General features: G+C 44.2%; 1 protein-coding gene across 4 annotated transcripts in view; it reads left to right on the forward strand.

The window, feature by feature from the left end:
- DBN1 (drebrin 1) overlaps window positions 1-14,425 on the forward strand; it is a 94,816-nt gene that overhangs the window by 8,116 nt on the left and 72,275 nt on the right. The window lies entirely within an intron of this gene.

A 14,425-nucleotide genomic window follows, 5' to 3' on the forward strand; every position in this document is an offset into this window, starting at 1 on the left:
TCACAGCAATTCAGTGAATTACATAGATTTTTTTTTTGGGTGGAGGGGGGGGGGCACTTTAGCTAGGTCCTATTTTCAGAGGAGGCCTTATATTTTAAGCCTTCCTTGAAAACCCAATAGGTCTTACCATTGGGGTAGGACCTATTTTCGGGGAAACTCTGTACTAGCAGTTATTTACTCCTAGGGATCATACATTTATCTTATGGAAAGGTTCATCAACTCATGCTGCTTGTGGCAAATTCTGACCTCCCATTGCATTTATCTGACTAAGTGATTTTTGTTTTTGCCCCACTGCTCAGTGATCCAGTTTTAGCCCTCTTACATACCTTGCCTTTCAGTTTCCTTTAGGCCCCATTCACATAACCTTTAATGGCCCAGATTCCATGCTATTTTTACATATGGATTATAAAATCTGTGTAATGGGGAAAAATGTTTTGTATGGGGCTAAATCTACATGTAAATCCATGGCAGAACGTCAAGGCTCATTCTTGGATTTCAACCATGGACTAATTGTCGAGGGAACGTTCCCATAGACAGAAATGGCACTCGCACTGGTCATCTCTTGTAATATCCCATGTATACGAATCCACAACAATCTACATGTTCACACACATTAGTGGGAGCACCAGCATTGTATTTAGCTACAATTTTCTTGACTAGATATGGTCTGTCTGTCAGATTGATTCTTGACATCCTCCTCTGACCCATTTGTCGACGAGTTGTTTAGGTCCATAGGATCCCCTTTTGCTGGATGTTTATCCCTTATCACACCATTTTTGGTCTACTCAATACAATCGCATGAAAAAAGCGCACCAGGATGACCCCTTTTGGAACGTTGGCACTGGCTAGTCTATCACCAAAGTCACCCAGCTCGCCATTTCCCCCCCCCCCCCCATTCTCACGTGGATTCACGCTGAGACTGATTCGCCAGAGGACTTGCTCCCTTAGTTTTTGGTTGCTCCCCAGGGTCATGGGGCTAATTTCCGTACGGGGCGGCTCCAGTTGTGAAAGAGCTGGTGTCTCGCATTAAGTGGTCATTCAGTCCATGTATCTCTCATGGAATAAAGTTGATCCTATTTCTACATGAATGTACAAAAGAATTGAGAGAATCCCAAATCCCAGCTCCTTATATGGTAATTCTTCCCTTTAGAGATTTAGTACAATATAAACTGGTTCTACAGTCATTTCGGGAAATTCTTCACGTATGAAGCACGCTCCTTCTGTTTATTTGATGGATTTTACACCGATGGCACCTTGAACTTTAAAAGTAAACCTGTCCAGCATACTGACACGTGTGATTCATGTAGGCGTATGGGCACGGCGTATTACACACATGGGTTTTGCGCACACAATACACTGTATCGCTCACCTATAAGCGGCCATGTTGCTGCTCACACAAATTGCGCAAAATATGCGATCAAGAAAAATCACTGCATCAACTATCTTGGCGCATATTATGTGTGCATACACACCAAGATGGTACATGGCAATTGGCGGTATTTCCGCAGCGGAAGACCTGCGATCCTGCGCGGTAGATTGCGGATGGGTTTCAGGTTTGCTGTGCATGCAAGTTCTATGTCTATAGGGAGAGGGGGGGGGGGGGTGTATAAGAGTCCGGAGACAAATGTGTATGTTAATTTGTTTGGCAAGAAGCATCAGCTGCTAAATGCCTGTGGTGCTGTTTATCTAGTGGAAAACAATAGAAATGGATAAAAGGAGTGATAATCTGTAGGAATCTCGTTTCCTTGGGGAAATATTTGGAGACTGTCACAGGAGGCCAGACAGTAGAACAAGAAGCCTCTGGGTTTGCAATGGTATGTTCAGTGTTAAACAATATGGTCCAAGAAAAGCAACTCTTGTAGGGTAGAATACCTCCGTCGCGTGGCATCTGATGAAGCCTCGTGTTCAACTGCATTGATTTTTCAATAGAATTTAAACAATTCTTTTATAACACTACAATACCTCATTAGCTTTTTTCTTTCTTTCTCTGGATCAAATAGGTGGAACTGGATGGACATGGTGTTTCCCTAAAAATAAGCCCTGCGCCCACCCCCTCACCCCCTCCCCTTGGAGGGAGGATTTTCAGAGAAGCTTGAAATATAAGCCCTACCCACATTACATTAAAAAAGGAATACTTGACCCAGCAGGCTCGGCCCAGGTCCCTCCCTCTGCTCTGCAGAGGTCTGGCGCAGGTCCCGCAGTCTTCGGCTGCTCATACAAGATCACCTCCTGGTTGCAAGATTTATAAATCCCGCCTCCAGGAAGCGGAAGCAATAGCTGTGATTGGTTCTTCGAGTGCTGCATTGATAGGCTGGGCCGCAGTGCTCAAAGAACCAATCGCAGCCACTGCATTGTGTAGGCGGGATTTATAAATTGGCTAAATGGCGGCTCAGCCAATTCGTAAATGCCGCCTCTACAAAGTGATGGCTGTGATTGACTGAGCAGAACCAATCGCAGCCATCTTGTCAGGGAGGCGGGATTTCTGAATTGGCTGAGCAGCACTCGAAAAAGCAATCAGTGCATCACTCGATGAACGGATGTGATGGCTGTGGCTGGTTCCTTGAGCGCTACATTCATTGGTTTAGCAGCGCTCGAAGAACAAATTGCAGCCACTGCTTTGTGAAGGCGGGATTTATGAATCCCGTAACCAAGAGGTGATCTTGTGTTGGCAGCCGAGGAGTTTAGGAACTGCTCTGGAGAGCAGCGAGAGGGACCCAGACCAAGCCTACTGGGTAAGTATAATAAGATCTCTCTGAAAATAAGACCTAGCACCTCTTTTCGGGCAAACAATATAGGACTGGGTCTTATTTTCAGGGATATGCGTATGTCTTTTTTCGGCCTTACATGCTATGTTACTATGAAAAGGATCAAAATGAGCCATCAACACACATCAGTTATCACTCTGAACTAAGCAGAGTGTGAGCAAATGTAGACCTGCCTAATATCCAGTACGGTAGTTTCCTTCATTGGACAGTTGGAAGGAAAAACAAACACAAACTTTGTTTGTTTTTTGTGTTTAGTACATTTAGTAGATTGTCATAGGCAATAATCCTGATATTGGCAGAAATATTCTGCAGTTCTCACCCTATTTTCAGGTTCTTGAGGATCAGTCCGTAACCTTCTGTACAGTACAACAGCTACACTATTTGATGTCTTAGGCCTTGAGAAGGCCAGCAAGAGGTGGGGTCGAAAACCATACGGAATCGGCCTCCGCATGCCAATATTAGAGGCAGAATCCTGGCATCAAGACCAAGCTGTAATCTCAGTCGTGTTCTGGAAGTAAAAAGCATTTATATTGCACTAAATATTCTTGGCTAGTTGGAATTTTTATGATTCTGAAGCTTCGTTATATAAATGGCGCCATCATGAATATCAAGTGTTCGATCTGAACAGATCTTATCAGTACTTTGTGATTTGTCGGGGTAATTGCTGTAATCTTATTGGAACCATTGGGAACTGTAATTGCCAACCTGGGCTGCTAAAATGTGGTCTGAGCGGTCTGCTTCCGCCAAGTCCCCACTCATATCCGCGAAATGCCGGGGGAAGGGCCTGAGCAGCGGAACCAAAGCCCTGACGAAGATGTGCACCCAGCCGAAGCTGTCTATAGAGTACATACAGCTAATGGAAATGACTAGGGATTATTTTTAATGGTAACTATAATAATCTGTAATGCTATCATTGTGTCATTAGGGCTTTTTTTACACGGGGAGGTGCGGTATCAGTCTGAGATAAATGGACCGATATCTCACTCGTAACCTGCAATTTTACCTATGATTGCGATGTGTTTTCCAAGAAAATCCACATCACTGTACATGCAAATTTCATGCAAAATAGTAAACACATCGCTCTCACGTGAAAATTGCTGCAGATTTGCTGCAGTTTTTCCGTTGCGGTTGTGCCGCAGAAGAACTGCTTCTGCGGCAAAACCGCTTCAAAGGTTAATTTGGGCTTGCGGATTTTCGTGCGGAAAAATCCGCGCACGTTTTTTTCCGCAGCGCTTTTTTACTTTTTGTCGCGGATTTGGTGCGGTTTTGGCTGCGTCCATAGAGGTCTATGAACAAAAAAGCGCTGCGGAAAAGACCAAAGAATGAACATGCTGCATCTTAAAACCGTTCCGTCCTGTGAGAACAGCTTTTTGGCATATCTCATTTGTACTGCATTGCACTGCAAACGCAGCGGTTTTGCCGCAGTGCGGATATGCAGCGGCAGTCTGCGGCAAAACCGCAGCAAATCTGCCCTGTGTGAACCCAGCCTTATAGTGAAAGTCGCCCTCTACTGCTGGACCTGTCGCACCACAGGCTCTCCTGGTGCTAGACTGACCACGTTGCACCATAATTGTGGATTCTGCCAAGTTTTCTGCTGCTTTGCCTGGAAAAATAGCGCTGCATGCACAATGCAGCTGCAAAAATCTGGTCCATGTAAAGTCCTCTCCATGACGCTACAAGATTACCTTTCCAATAATGGAAAAATATTAGGTGGGATATAGTTGTATGTGAGGCCAGCCGTAGAGCTCCACACTGTCATGGTGACGGTAGTGTTCAGACTATGGAGCACCTTGATCGTTCTACCCAGCACTGCTATGTTGTGTGACAGGACTCTGAATTATCGGGAAGGTTTTGGGACAATTCTCCTTTTTGACTAGAATGGATGCTATGTTTGATGAGACAGATCCCTGCAGGGCTGATCAGTATTTCCTCAGTTACTCCCTTTGCTTCCTTGGAGCTGGCAAACAGCTGTCAAGTCATTGATTGCAGTCCGTGGGACGTCTCGGTAGCAGGAAGATCTACATATCCTTTTACATTTAACGTTTGGGTTTCTTTTTTTACACCATCTGTCAAAGAACCATAATGCCTGGTCATACGAGTTACAACAAAGAGAATGACCTCCACAAAGCCCAAAAAGAAGGGGGGGGGGGGGGGGATTTAAATTTTTTATATATATATATATATATATATATATATATATAATATAAGTGTGTGTGTGTGTGTGTGTGTGTGTGTGTTTACCCAAGCCGATCTGTCTTTCAGTTGTATGCATGCCTAAACTGAACAGCAAACGAGAAGCAAACGAATTGTCATTCAGTCGGTACAACATTTACCCGGAATGCTTTATCTGTCCATGTAAAAGGGCCCTCATCTACAGAATAGGGAATAAGTATCTCATCAGTGGGGGTCCGAGTGCTGGGACGCCCACTAATGACGGGGATGGATGAATTGAGTCTTGATTGAGCATGTGGGCTACTGCTTCATTCTTCTGTATGGGACTAATTGATATGAAAGGATCTGCAGGAGCATTGCTCTCAAAGGGGTTGTCCCGCTTCTCGCTGCAGGATGCAGGCCGCTCGTTACTTTGCACAGTGGTCCTGGTTGGTTCTGTAAGCTGAGTCCCATTCACATCACTAGGACTCGGCATGCAATACCAACTTGGTCCACTTTACAGAGTACAGAGCTGTCTGATTCCAGCAGCAAAACAGCTGCAAGTGGGACAACTCCTTTTAAAAGATCGGGGCACCAGCCCCTCGGAATAAGTCATGCCCATTCAAAAATTAATTAAAATATATAAACATTGCTGCCACTATAACACGACCAAACATTAACCCCATAAGGTCATTAGAGTACCCGCACTTTCACTTCGAAGCACCTCTCTTCCGGGCGTTTTTGTCACTTTCCGGCAGCTTAAGATGGGCACCGTATAGCGCTATGTAGGTGCTACATGGGGCCGTCTGCTGGAAGGAGCAGAAACCCTCCGAAGTGAAAGTGCGGGTACTCTTTAAATGTCCCCATCATAGTATTACTGAACAAAACACACTTAAAAAGGACAGTATTACCAATACTACCACTATACTAGTAAATAATACCTTCACACCATAAGGCCCAAATCGTCTGCCACACTAAGACCATAAAGACCAGTACCGTCAATGCATAATGACCTCACGCTGCTACTGAATACAATCCCCAGTACAAAGATGGACATTTCTACAATATAGCAGTGGATACCAGTTTTACGCAGGCGCTCTATGGACTGTGTAAGTGATTACAATGCAGTTGTTTCCAGTGATCACAGGTGGTGGTTTCTCTGACATGTCGGGTCACTTTTTTCCCAAACTATCATAATAACTTCTTCCAGCCTTGACTTTTGTCTGCAAAGTTGGCAGACAATACATTTTTGGCTCCTTGCTTTTCCAGCACTCTTTCTTCCTTTCCCCAATCTGCACAAACTCCTCCAATTCTACTATTACCCACAATTCTGTGCCTGTTGTTGTTCCACCTGCCCATATTATACCTGCTGTGTCGAACAGTCTCCCGGAAATACCGTACTTGAGATATAATGTTGCCATAACAATAGTTACAACCTAAAAATAGTGCAACATGGACAGCATCTCCTATAAATAGTGCTCCAGCGGTTAATGGTGCACTGCACCGCGAATATGCCATCTGTTATACCCTGACAGTAATGGTATTCTCCTTCACCTCATGCTCCTATTATAGTGCCCCTTACAGAGTAGTAGAAAATAATGCCCTGTGACAGTAGTAATGCCCCTAGTGCCCCTTAAAAAAAAAAAAAAAAAATTAGTGTCACCTGCATGCATTTTCAGTCACAGCAGAAGAAAAATTGACAGCATGCACTATTTTAGCGTGGATTCCCTGCTGTCGGCCTCTATCGAAGTTAATGGATGCGAGCGTTCCATTACGCATATGTAATTAACATTGCATATGAGCGTTGGAAACATTCGCAACTTCAAAGGAAAATAGATAGAAAAGTCAGATTGCCGACTGGAGCAGAGATCTACCTACTGCACGGTCGATGCACTATGCATAGTCACTATGTGACTTCATGCACTATGCATAGCGTGCATCCGCAATCATTCTCAATTATTTTCCTCGCGTGATCGCAGGTTTTTCGCTGTGGAAATCCACATGCAGAATCCGACCTGTTTGTGTAAGTCTGGCCTTAGCCCGCCTTCACAGGGCCAAGAAAATTGCGGGAGATTTGTGTATTGCGAGACACACTAATATGAACCCCATTCTTTTGAATGGGGTCATATACATGAGTTACATGTTCTATCTGTGGGTGTTCCATCCGAATGCCTCACCCATTGTTTTCATAGGGGACAGAAAAAACATTGCACAGAGTGCGAGGTGAGGTTTTCCATCGACAACAATGGGAAACACTTGCCAATCCTCCGGCATGGCTGATCCCTACTTCCTTAATGTGATGGGAGCCGTTTTTGACACAAAATCACCTTGCATCCTCGGGGACATTGCACGCTCTAGAGAGCGATACTGGGCTGAGATTCACACGCCGATATCACGCTCAACTGGGGGAAATTGACCTTGAAGGTAATAATTCTCCTTAATGCCCCCATTCAATATTAGTGCCCCCACTCAATATTGTTGCCTCATAGTTTACCCAGTTAGTTGTAGTATTTCGCCCCACCCCCCTTCCCCTTTAGTGTCTTAACTCAGTATTGTGCTCCAACTCAATAATGGTGCCCTGTTAGTGCCCTCATACTGGGGATTAGTACCACCAATCAGTAAGGGTGCTCTACACTTAGTATTTCTACCTCCACTTCACTAATGGTGCCCTTAGTGGCCCAAGTTCATTATTGCCCCTTTAGTGCCTAAACTCTATATTGATACCCCTTAGTAATTTTGTGCCCTCCACTCGGTATTGGTGCCCTCATAGTGCTTCCGATTTTACGTAGTCCCCATATACTCAGTAATAGCGTCTATAGTTATTATTGCTGCCCCTAAAGGCCCTTTTATTGTTCAAAATTTGTTCAAACGGCCAAAAATTATCGATAATTGTTACATGTAAGGCCTCATGTCCACTTGCAAATTCTAATTTAAAATCCGCAGCGTTTCTCCTGCATGCAGATCCGTGCCCCATAGGGATGCATTAGACACCCACAGGTAGTTAAATACCTGTGGATGTCATCTTTTCCCTGCAGACGCGGATCCGCGTGCAGAAAAAATCTGGACCATGCTCCATTTAGGCCCGCGGATCCGCACCCTATAGGGATGCATTGACCACCCGCGGGTAGATAAATACCCGCGGATGGTCAATAAAAGTGATTTTTTAAAAAATGGAGCATGAAAAAATCTGGACCATGCTCCATTTTCGTGCGGGTCTCCCGCGGGGACGGCTCCCGCAGGCTTCTATTGAAGCCTATGGAAGCCGTCCGGATCCGCGGGAGACCTAAAATAAGAATATACTCACCTGCTCTGGATCTTCCCTTCGCCGTGGCTTCATCTTCTCTCCGTCGTGGCCGGATCTTTTTTCTTCGGGCCGGCGCATGCGTGCGGCACGCAACCGACGTGCCATGCACATCCGCCGGGCCGAAGAAAGAAGATCCGGCCGCAACGGAGAGAAGATAAAGCCCCGGCGAAGGGAAGATCTGGAGCGGGCGAGAGGTGAGTTAATTCTTATTTTAAGCGCTCATGTCCGCGGGGCAGGAGGGACCCGCTGCAGATTCTACATGGAGAATCCGTAGCAGGCCTGATTTTCCCCGTGGACATGAGGCCTTAGGTGCGGGTCTCCCGCAGGCTTCTATTGAACCCTATGGAAGCCGTCCGGATCTGCGGGAGACCTAAAATCAGAATATACTCATCTGCCGCGGGCCGTGCGTGTCTTCCCTTCTTCCCGGCCGGATCTTCTTGCTTTGGCCCAGCGGATGTGCCGGGCCAAAGCAAGAAGAAAGAAGATCCGGCCGCGAAGAAGGAAAGACACGCACGGCCCGCGGCAGGTGAGTTTATTCTAATTTCAGCCCTCATGTCCGCGGGCCTGACTATTCCCCGTTGACATGAGGCCCAAACATGAGCATCATGCACTTTTCGTTTGAACGATGGATTTCAGTCTGCACAAAATCCCCCGTTCAAGCCTCTGAAAGACTGAGCAAATTTGTTCCATTTGAATGAATTTTGCTCCTCTTTCAAAAAACTACACAATACACCATGTACTCCTTGTGTTTTACTCTGCATACATAAGTACACTGTATACTCTGCCAGGAAGAGGACAATGGAATCTGCTGGCAGATGTTTGCTCTGCTGGGCAACTGTTTAACACGCCCAGCTGAGTAAACAACTCATGGAGGAAAAAGGTGATTTTAAAGGTCCTTTGCATGCAAATGAAGATGATTAAAGTGTTAATGGACATTAAAGCCATCAACACTTTATGCAAATACATCGGTAAAACTTTCAAACATTTGGAAGATTATCTTTGTGTGTAAAAGGACCTTAACTTAGCAATGGTGTCCCTTAATGCTCCAATACTTAGTAATTGTGGTACCTTTTTAGTGACCCATGCTCAGTAATAGTGCCCACTATTAGTACCCTGACTCAGTAATTGTGCTCCCTGTTCTCTCCCACCCCCATTCTACACTTAAGACCCATTTAGAAACAACAGTTATCGCTCAAAAGCCATCTGTTGAGCGATAATCATTGCGTCTAAACGTGTGGCCATCGTGCACTATTCGTTCATCTCTGATTTCTAGCAAGCTAGAAGTCACCAATGACTGTTATCAGCGCCGCACACTGATTTTTCTCAGCGGGCGGTGCTGATAGTGTTCTTTCAACTGGTATCCCGCTGACAGTTCTCAGCGGGACACCAGCTAAAGGCACCGAGAACAATGCAGCTGTTTGCATATAAACAGCTGCTTTGTTCTCAGAGCTATAGCAGTGGTATCCCGCTCCACCTGCAGTAACTCTTAAGTAGCTAATTAGCTACTTAGAGTTATGCAGAGATGATCGCTCAAAACTGTCACTCAAACTTTCGTTTGAGTGATTTATCTTTCAGTATTAATGGGCCTTTAGTAATAGAGCAATATAAATAATTACTCTTATGCACCTGGCTTTGTTCCCACACCAAACTGTGAGATGACCGATTCCGGCGTCATAACGTGCAGTCCTGCTTCATATTTAGAATATGAACACAATTTTCAATTGGATGCTGATAGAACTAAAGAACTTACGATATACATACAAAAAGTAAAAGGACCGTTTCATACCAGCGTAATATGGATGTTTTTGTGTTCCCGTATTATGGGTGCAGATCCCGGACTGACCATGGGTATGATCATCCAAGCTAAGGATTTATGATGGCATTAGGTCAGGTGATCAGACACATTGTCAGGGAGGAATTTTTTGCTGCATTTTTGTGGAGATATTTGAGTTTTTTTTGGGGGGGGGGGGGGTTGCTGCAAAATCAGAAAAATTGCAGCCAAAAATGCACATTGAATGTGACATGTAAATACACCCTAAACCTGCCACATTGTAGCCTGTGATTATTGCAGCTTGTGATGACTCTCCGGACATTTATTGTACAAGACACTATTCCATATACTCTACAACTGGACAACCCCTTTACAATGAGCAAACTATTGATGGCCTATAGTAGATCGGCAGGGGTCAAACATGTGGGATCCAAGCAGATCACCTGTTTCTGGGCTGGTGCACTGAGCTGATTTCTGCAGGAAGCAGACAGCTCTGTTCTCACTGTAATGGCCAGGCTTGGTACTGCATCTTAGTTCCCATACATTTAAATTCCTGCAATACCAAATTTGGTCACTACAGTGGGAATAGAAATGTTCGCTTCCTGTGCTGAAATCAGCTTAGTTCAGGAGCACTCTGGCCTGAAGAATAGCTGATCGGCAGGAGTCCCTGCTGATGGACTTCTACCAAGCTACTATAAATGACCTATTCTGAGGATAGGCCATCAATAATTTATAACTGGACAACCCCTTTAAGCTTCTAATCATCCAGCATGTGCTTTATTCAATAAATGTAGTAATTAGTTTGTGCCTACTTTGGTCAACTAGATTAATAATTCAGATGACAGTTTATTCTCCCATCTACTTGGTTGGCAGCAGCTGCAGATGACATTTTTTGCAGTGACAGAGTACAAAAGATTTGCAAAAACAATTAGCGACAAGCAGGTACGTAGCACTTGTCAGCATTCTCATTGTAATGAAGATGGACATCTGCTGCCCCCCCCCGGTACTAGGAGGCGGGGGACCATATGAACAAATAGGATTGTCTCATTCTGACTTTTCCTTCTGCCATATGAGAAAATACAGTGAATTTTCTTATCTTGTTTCATTATAAATTCCATGATACTAAACCAAGGCTGGGGCTGCTGTTTGCTAAATGGAACAGTCAATTCTTCACAGGCAAATAGACTATAACATTTCACAATTAAATACATTTTAAGCTGCTTTCACACCTGCGTCCTTAAATTTTTTAAATTATTTTTATTTTTTTTACTGGAACAATTAGTGCGGTCTAAAGAAACGTTTGATACAATTGTTCTACCCCAAAAACGGAACAGAGATGGAGTTGTGATGAAATCCCTAACGTAGGAGTGAACGGGCCCTTACACGTTCGTGATTTTCTAAAATGCACAACACGCTTGTTAGTGCCAAAAAAAGTATAATGTTCTGCGGGATGGAAGGGGTTGTCTTTTATGACTCATTGGTGAGCGCACGTTCTGCGGACAGACGAGGATCAATTTTGATGCCTTTAACAATTTGAAATGAAAGATATTTCCCTTAGGGTGCCAGCCCACATTCATGTTTTGTTGAAGCCAAACCACAAGTGAATTAAAAAAGAAAAAAAAATTCTGTTCTTTCAACGTTCGCTCATTTTTATGACCCATTCCTGATTTTGCCTTCAGAAATGGCATCAAAAAACCTGAGCAAAACCTAAACGAGTTAAAAAATGTAAAAAAAAAAAAAAAATCATGTTCCCTGTGTATAAAAAATATTCACTAATCCCTATACTCATTTCTCCTGGTTGCCTGCAGCTGCAGCACCGCATCCTCAGGTCTCTTGCTATGATGCTGTGTTGACATGCTGCAGCAGCCTGTATATGGGTTGTGGTAAGCTGTGATGTCCCATACATAGGCTGCTGCAGCCTGTAAACAACACATCATAGGGGGGCCCAGGGCTGCCAGCACAAGAGTTGTAGGGTCCCAGGAGAGGTGAGTATAAGATTTATTACTTTTTGGCATGGGGAACAGAATTACAAAAACAAAAATCTTGGGCAACCCTTTTTAAAGTGGACCTCTTGTCAGTGGGGCCGGTTGTATAGCTTTGCAACTACGGTCCCACTTACTCCAGCGATGCCCTTTTTTTTTTTTTCTTCTTTTCTTTGTTTCTCTTGTGGCACCTGGTCCCCCATTTGGGCTCTTGGTTTCAGTGTGAATGTGCCAACTGGGCGTTCACCACTACTCTCTGTCAAGCGAGTCTGACGTCACCCATTGATGGTGAGTGCAAGGATTGCCTATTTGAAACATTCACAATTCTGGTAACTGAAACTTAGAGGGAACTGGAGAGGAAAAAGAGACCTTGTTGGTGACAGCGGAACCGCTGCTACAGATCTGTGCTGACGGTCCCGCTGACGTGTGGCTTAGTTGCTGACCAGTGACCACAAAGTCTTCTCACTGGTCCGTATGCAGATGTACAGCAACAATCAGCTGGCACAAGTTGAACTGCTTGGATTTCTATAAGTGCTCCTAGCTGACGTTCAAAGCTCATAGTTCATAGACGCTCTACTACAATTAAAAGCTACCAGTGCAACAGATGACCAGGGAACAGATGACGGGGCCAGTTCCTTGTAAATAACCACATTTGATGCACATGGCACGGCTCATTCCCTGTATTCTGGGAGGATACATTATATACTGTTCAGCTGCTTGGTGCATTACATACTGATCACTTTGGGATTTTTAATGATTGCACAATTGCCATACACTATTTCCTGCAAGGATAACTTAACATTAAAGTCGTCTTAGCGCTCCGTAGAGTGTGTGTGTGTGTATAACTCTATTACTATATAAAATCCATTTACGTAAGCTATACCTTTTCTGTTTGGAGGACCTTTGAGAAGATGTTCCCTAATATATTGGTATCCACCAAATCTCTTGGCAGTCTTTTTGTCTTTAGAGTGCTTGGAAGTTGACTTTCAGTCGGCCAGTGACTACTTAAAGTCAACCGTGGTGAACAATTTAAGGGTGCTTTTACAATCTGCTGGGTACAAATGCCCGACAGATTGTCGCGGCGTCAATCGTTCTAGTGCTTTTGCAAGGAAGGAGCATCTCTGATTAAATGAAGGAGGAGCAGGGATTGTTACGGCCCGCCCATCTCCATTCACAGTAAGCAGACAGTCACTTATGAACGAATGCTTATTTATACTGAAAAAGTAGCTTGGTAGAAGTCCATCACCAGGGACCCCTGCCTATCAGCTGTTCTCCAGGCCAGAGTGCTCCTGCACACAAGTTTTGAGCATGCAGAAACTGAACTGCGAACGAGTTCTCGTTTGTTGTTCAGTCGGTGCAGCATTTACACTGAAAGATAATCTTTCAAAGTCTCGCTGGATCTCAGGAATTTGAAGGATAGCACAGATCTGCAAGGTTTTGTTTTGAAATGAAGAGGTGTATCAGAATGGATTTTTCCAGCAGATTCCAAAAATGGCCTTCAAAATTCCATATCACGTCAGTTTTTTTTCCAAAAAGTCACACAAAAATCAAGGAAACTTGGTGTAGCCTGCTTGTTGGCCGAGCAATATTGCAATCCCCTTGAAATCCCGGCACACAGACTGTTCATGAAGCTTGTACTGCGCACTTTCCAGCAGAAATGTAAGGTTTTCGTATGTCTCTTTCATAATCTCAGAATGTGCTACTGGAATGGATGCATGGTTTTTAGTATTGTGTAATAAAACACCTTTTTAACTGGATTTGCTGGCATCTATGAACAATCTCCACTCTCCTGAATTAAGTATTTCACGACTGCTGGAACGTCTCGACAATATACCAAACCGACTTCCTTAGCAAAAACGGAAGCAATTTTGAGACTCAGAGTCTGTACCAGAAGAATCTCGTATTGGGACACAGTAAATTCTTTTCATGAAGTGTTGATCCTAACAACTCTGATGCGTCTTTAGGTAAATTCAGATCACGAACCAAATCGTTCAGTTTATGCTGGGTAAATGGCACTGGGGTTTCATCCTCCATATTGTCTGGTTGGTACATCTCCTCACTTGTGTCATAGTAACATAGTATGTAAGGCTGAATGAAGACAATGTCCATCTAGTCCAGCCTGTCTATCCTCCTGTGTTGATCCAGAGGAAGGCAAAAAACCCCAAGAGCAGAAGCCAAATAGCCCTTTTGGGGAAAAAATTCCTTCCCGACTCCCTAATGGCAATCAGACTGTTCCCTGGATCAACCTTTAATAGTTCCTACCTGCCTGTATACCCGGATTGACAATTAACCTAAGATTTATATCCTATAATGTCCTTCCTCTCCAGAAAGACATCAAGTCCCCTTTTAAACTCCTCTATGGATTTTGCCATCACCACTTCCTCCGGTAGAGAGTTCCACAGTTTAACTGCTCTTACAGTAAAGAATCCCCTTCTATGTTGGTGATGAAACC

Source organism: Eleutherodactylus coqui, chromosome 2 (assembly GCF_035609145.1).
Source record: "Eleutherodactylus coqui strain aEleCoq1 chromosome 2, aEleCoq1.hap1, whole genome shotgun sequence".
Taxonomy (NCBI): Eukaryota; Metazoa; Chordata; class Amphibia; order Anura; family Eleutherodactylidae; genus Eleutherodactylus; species Eleutherodactylus coqui.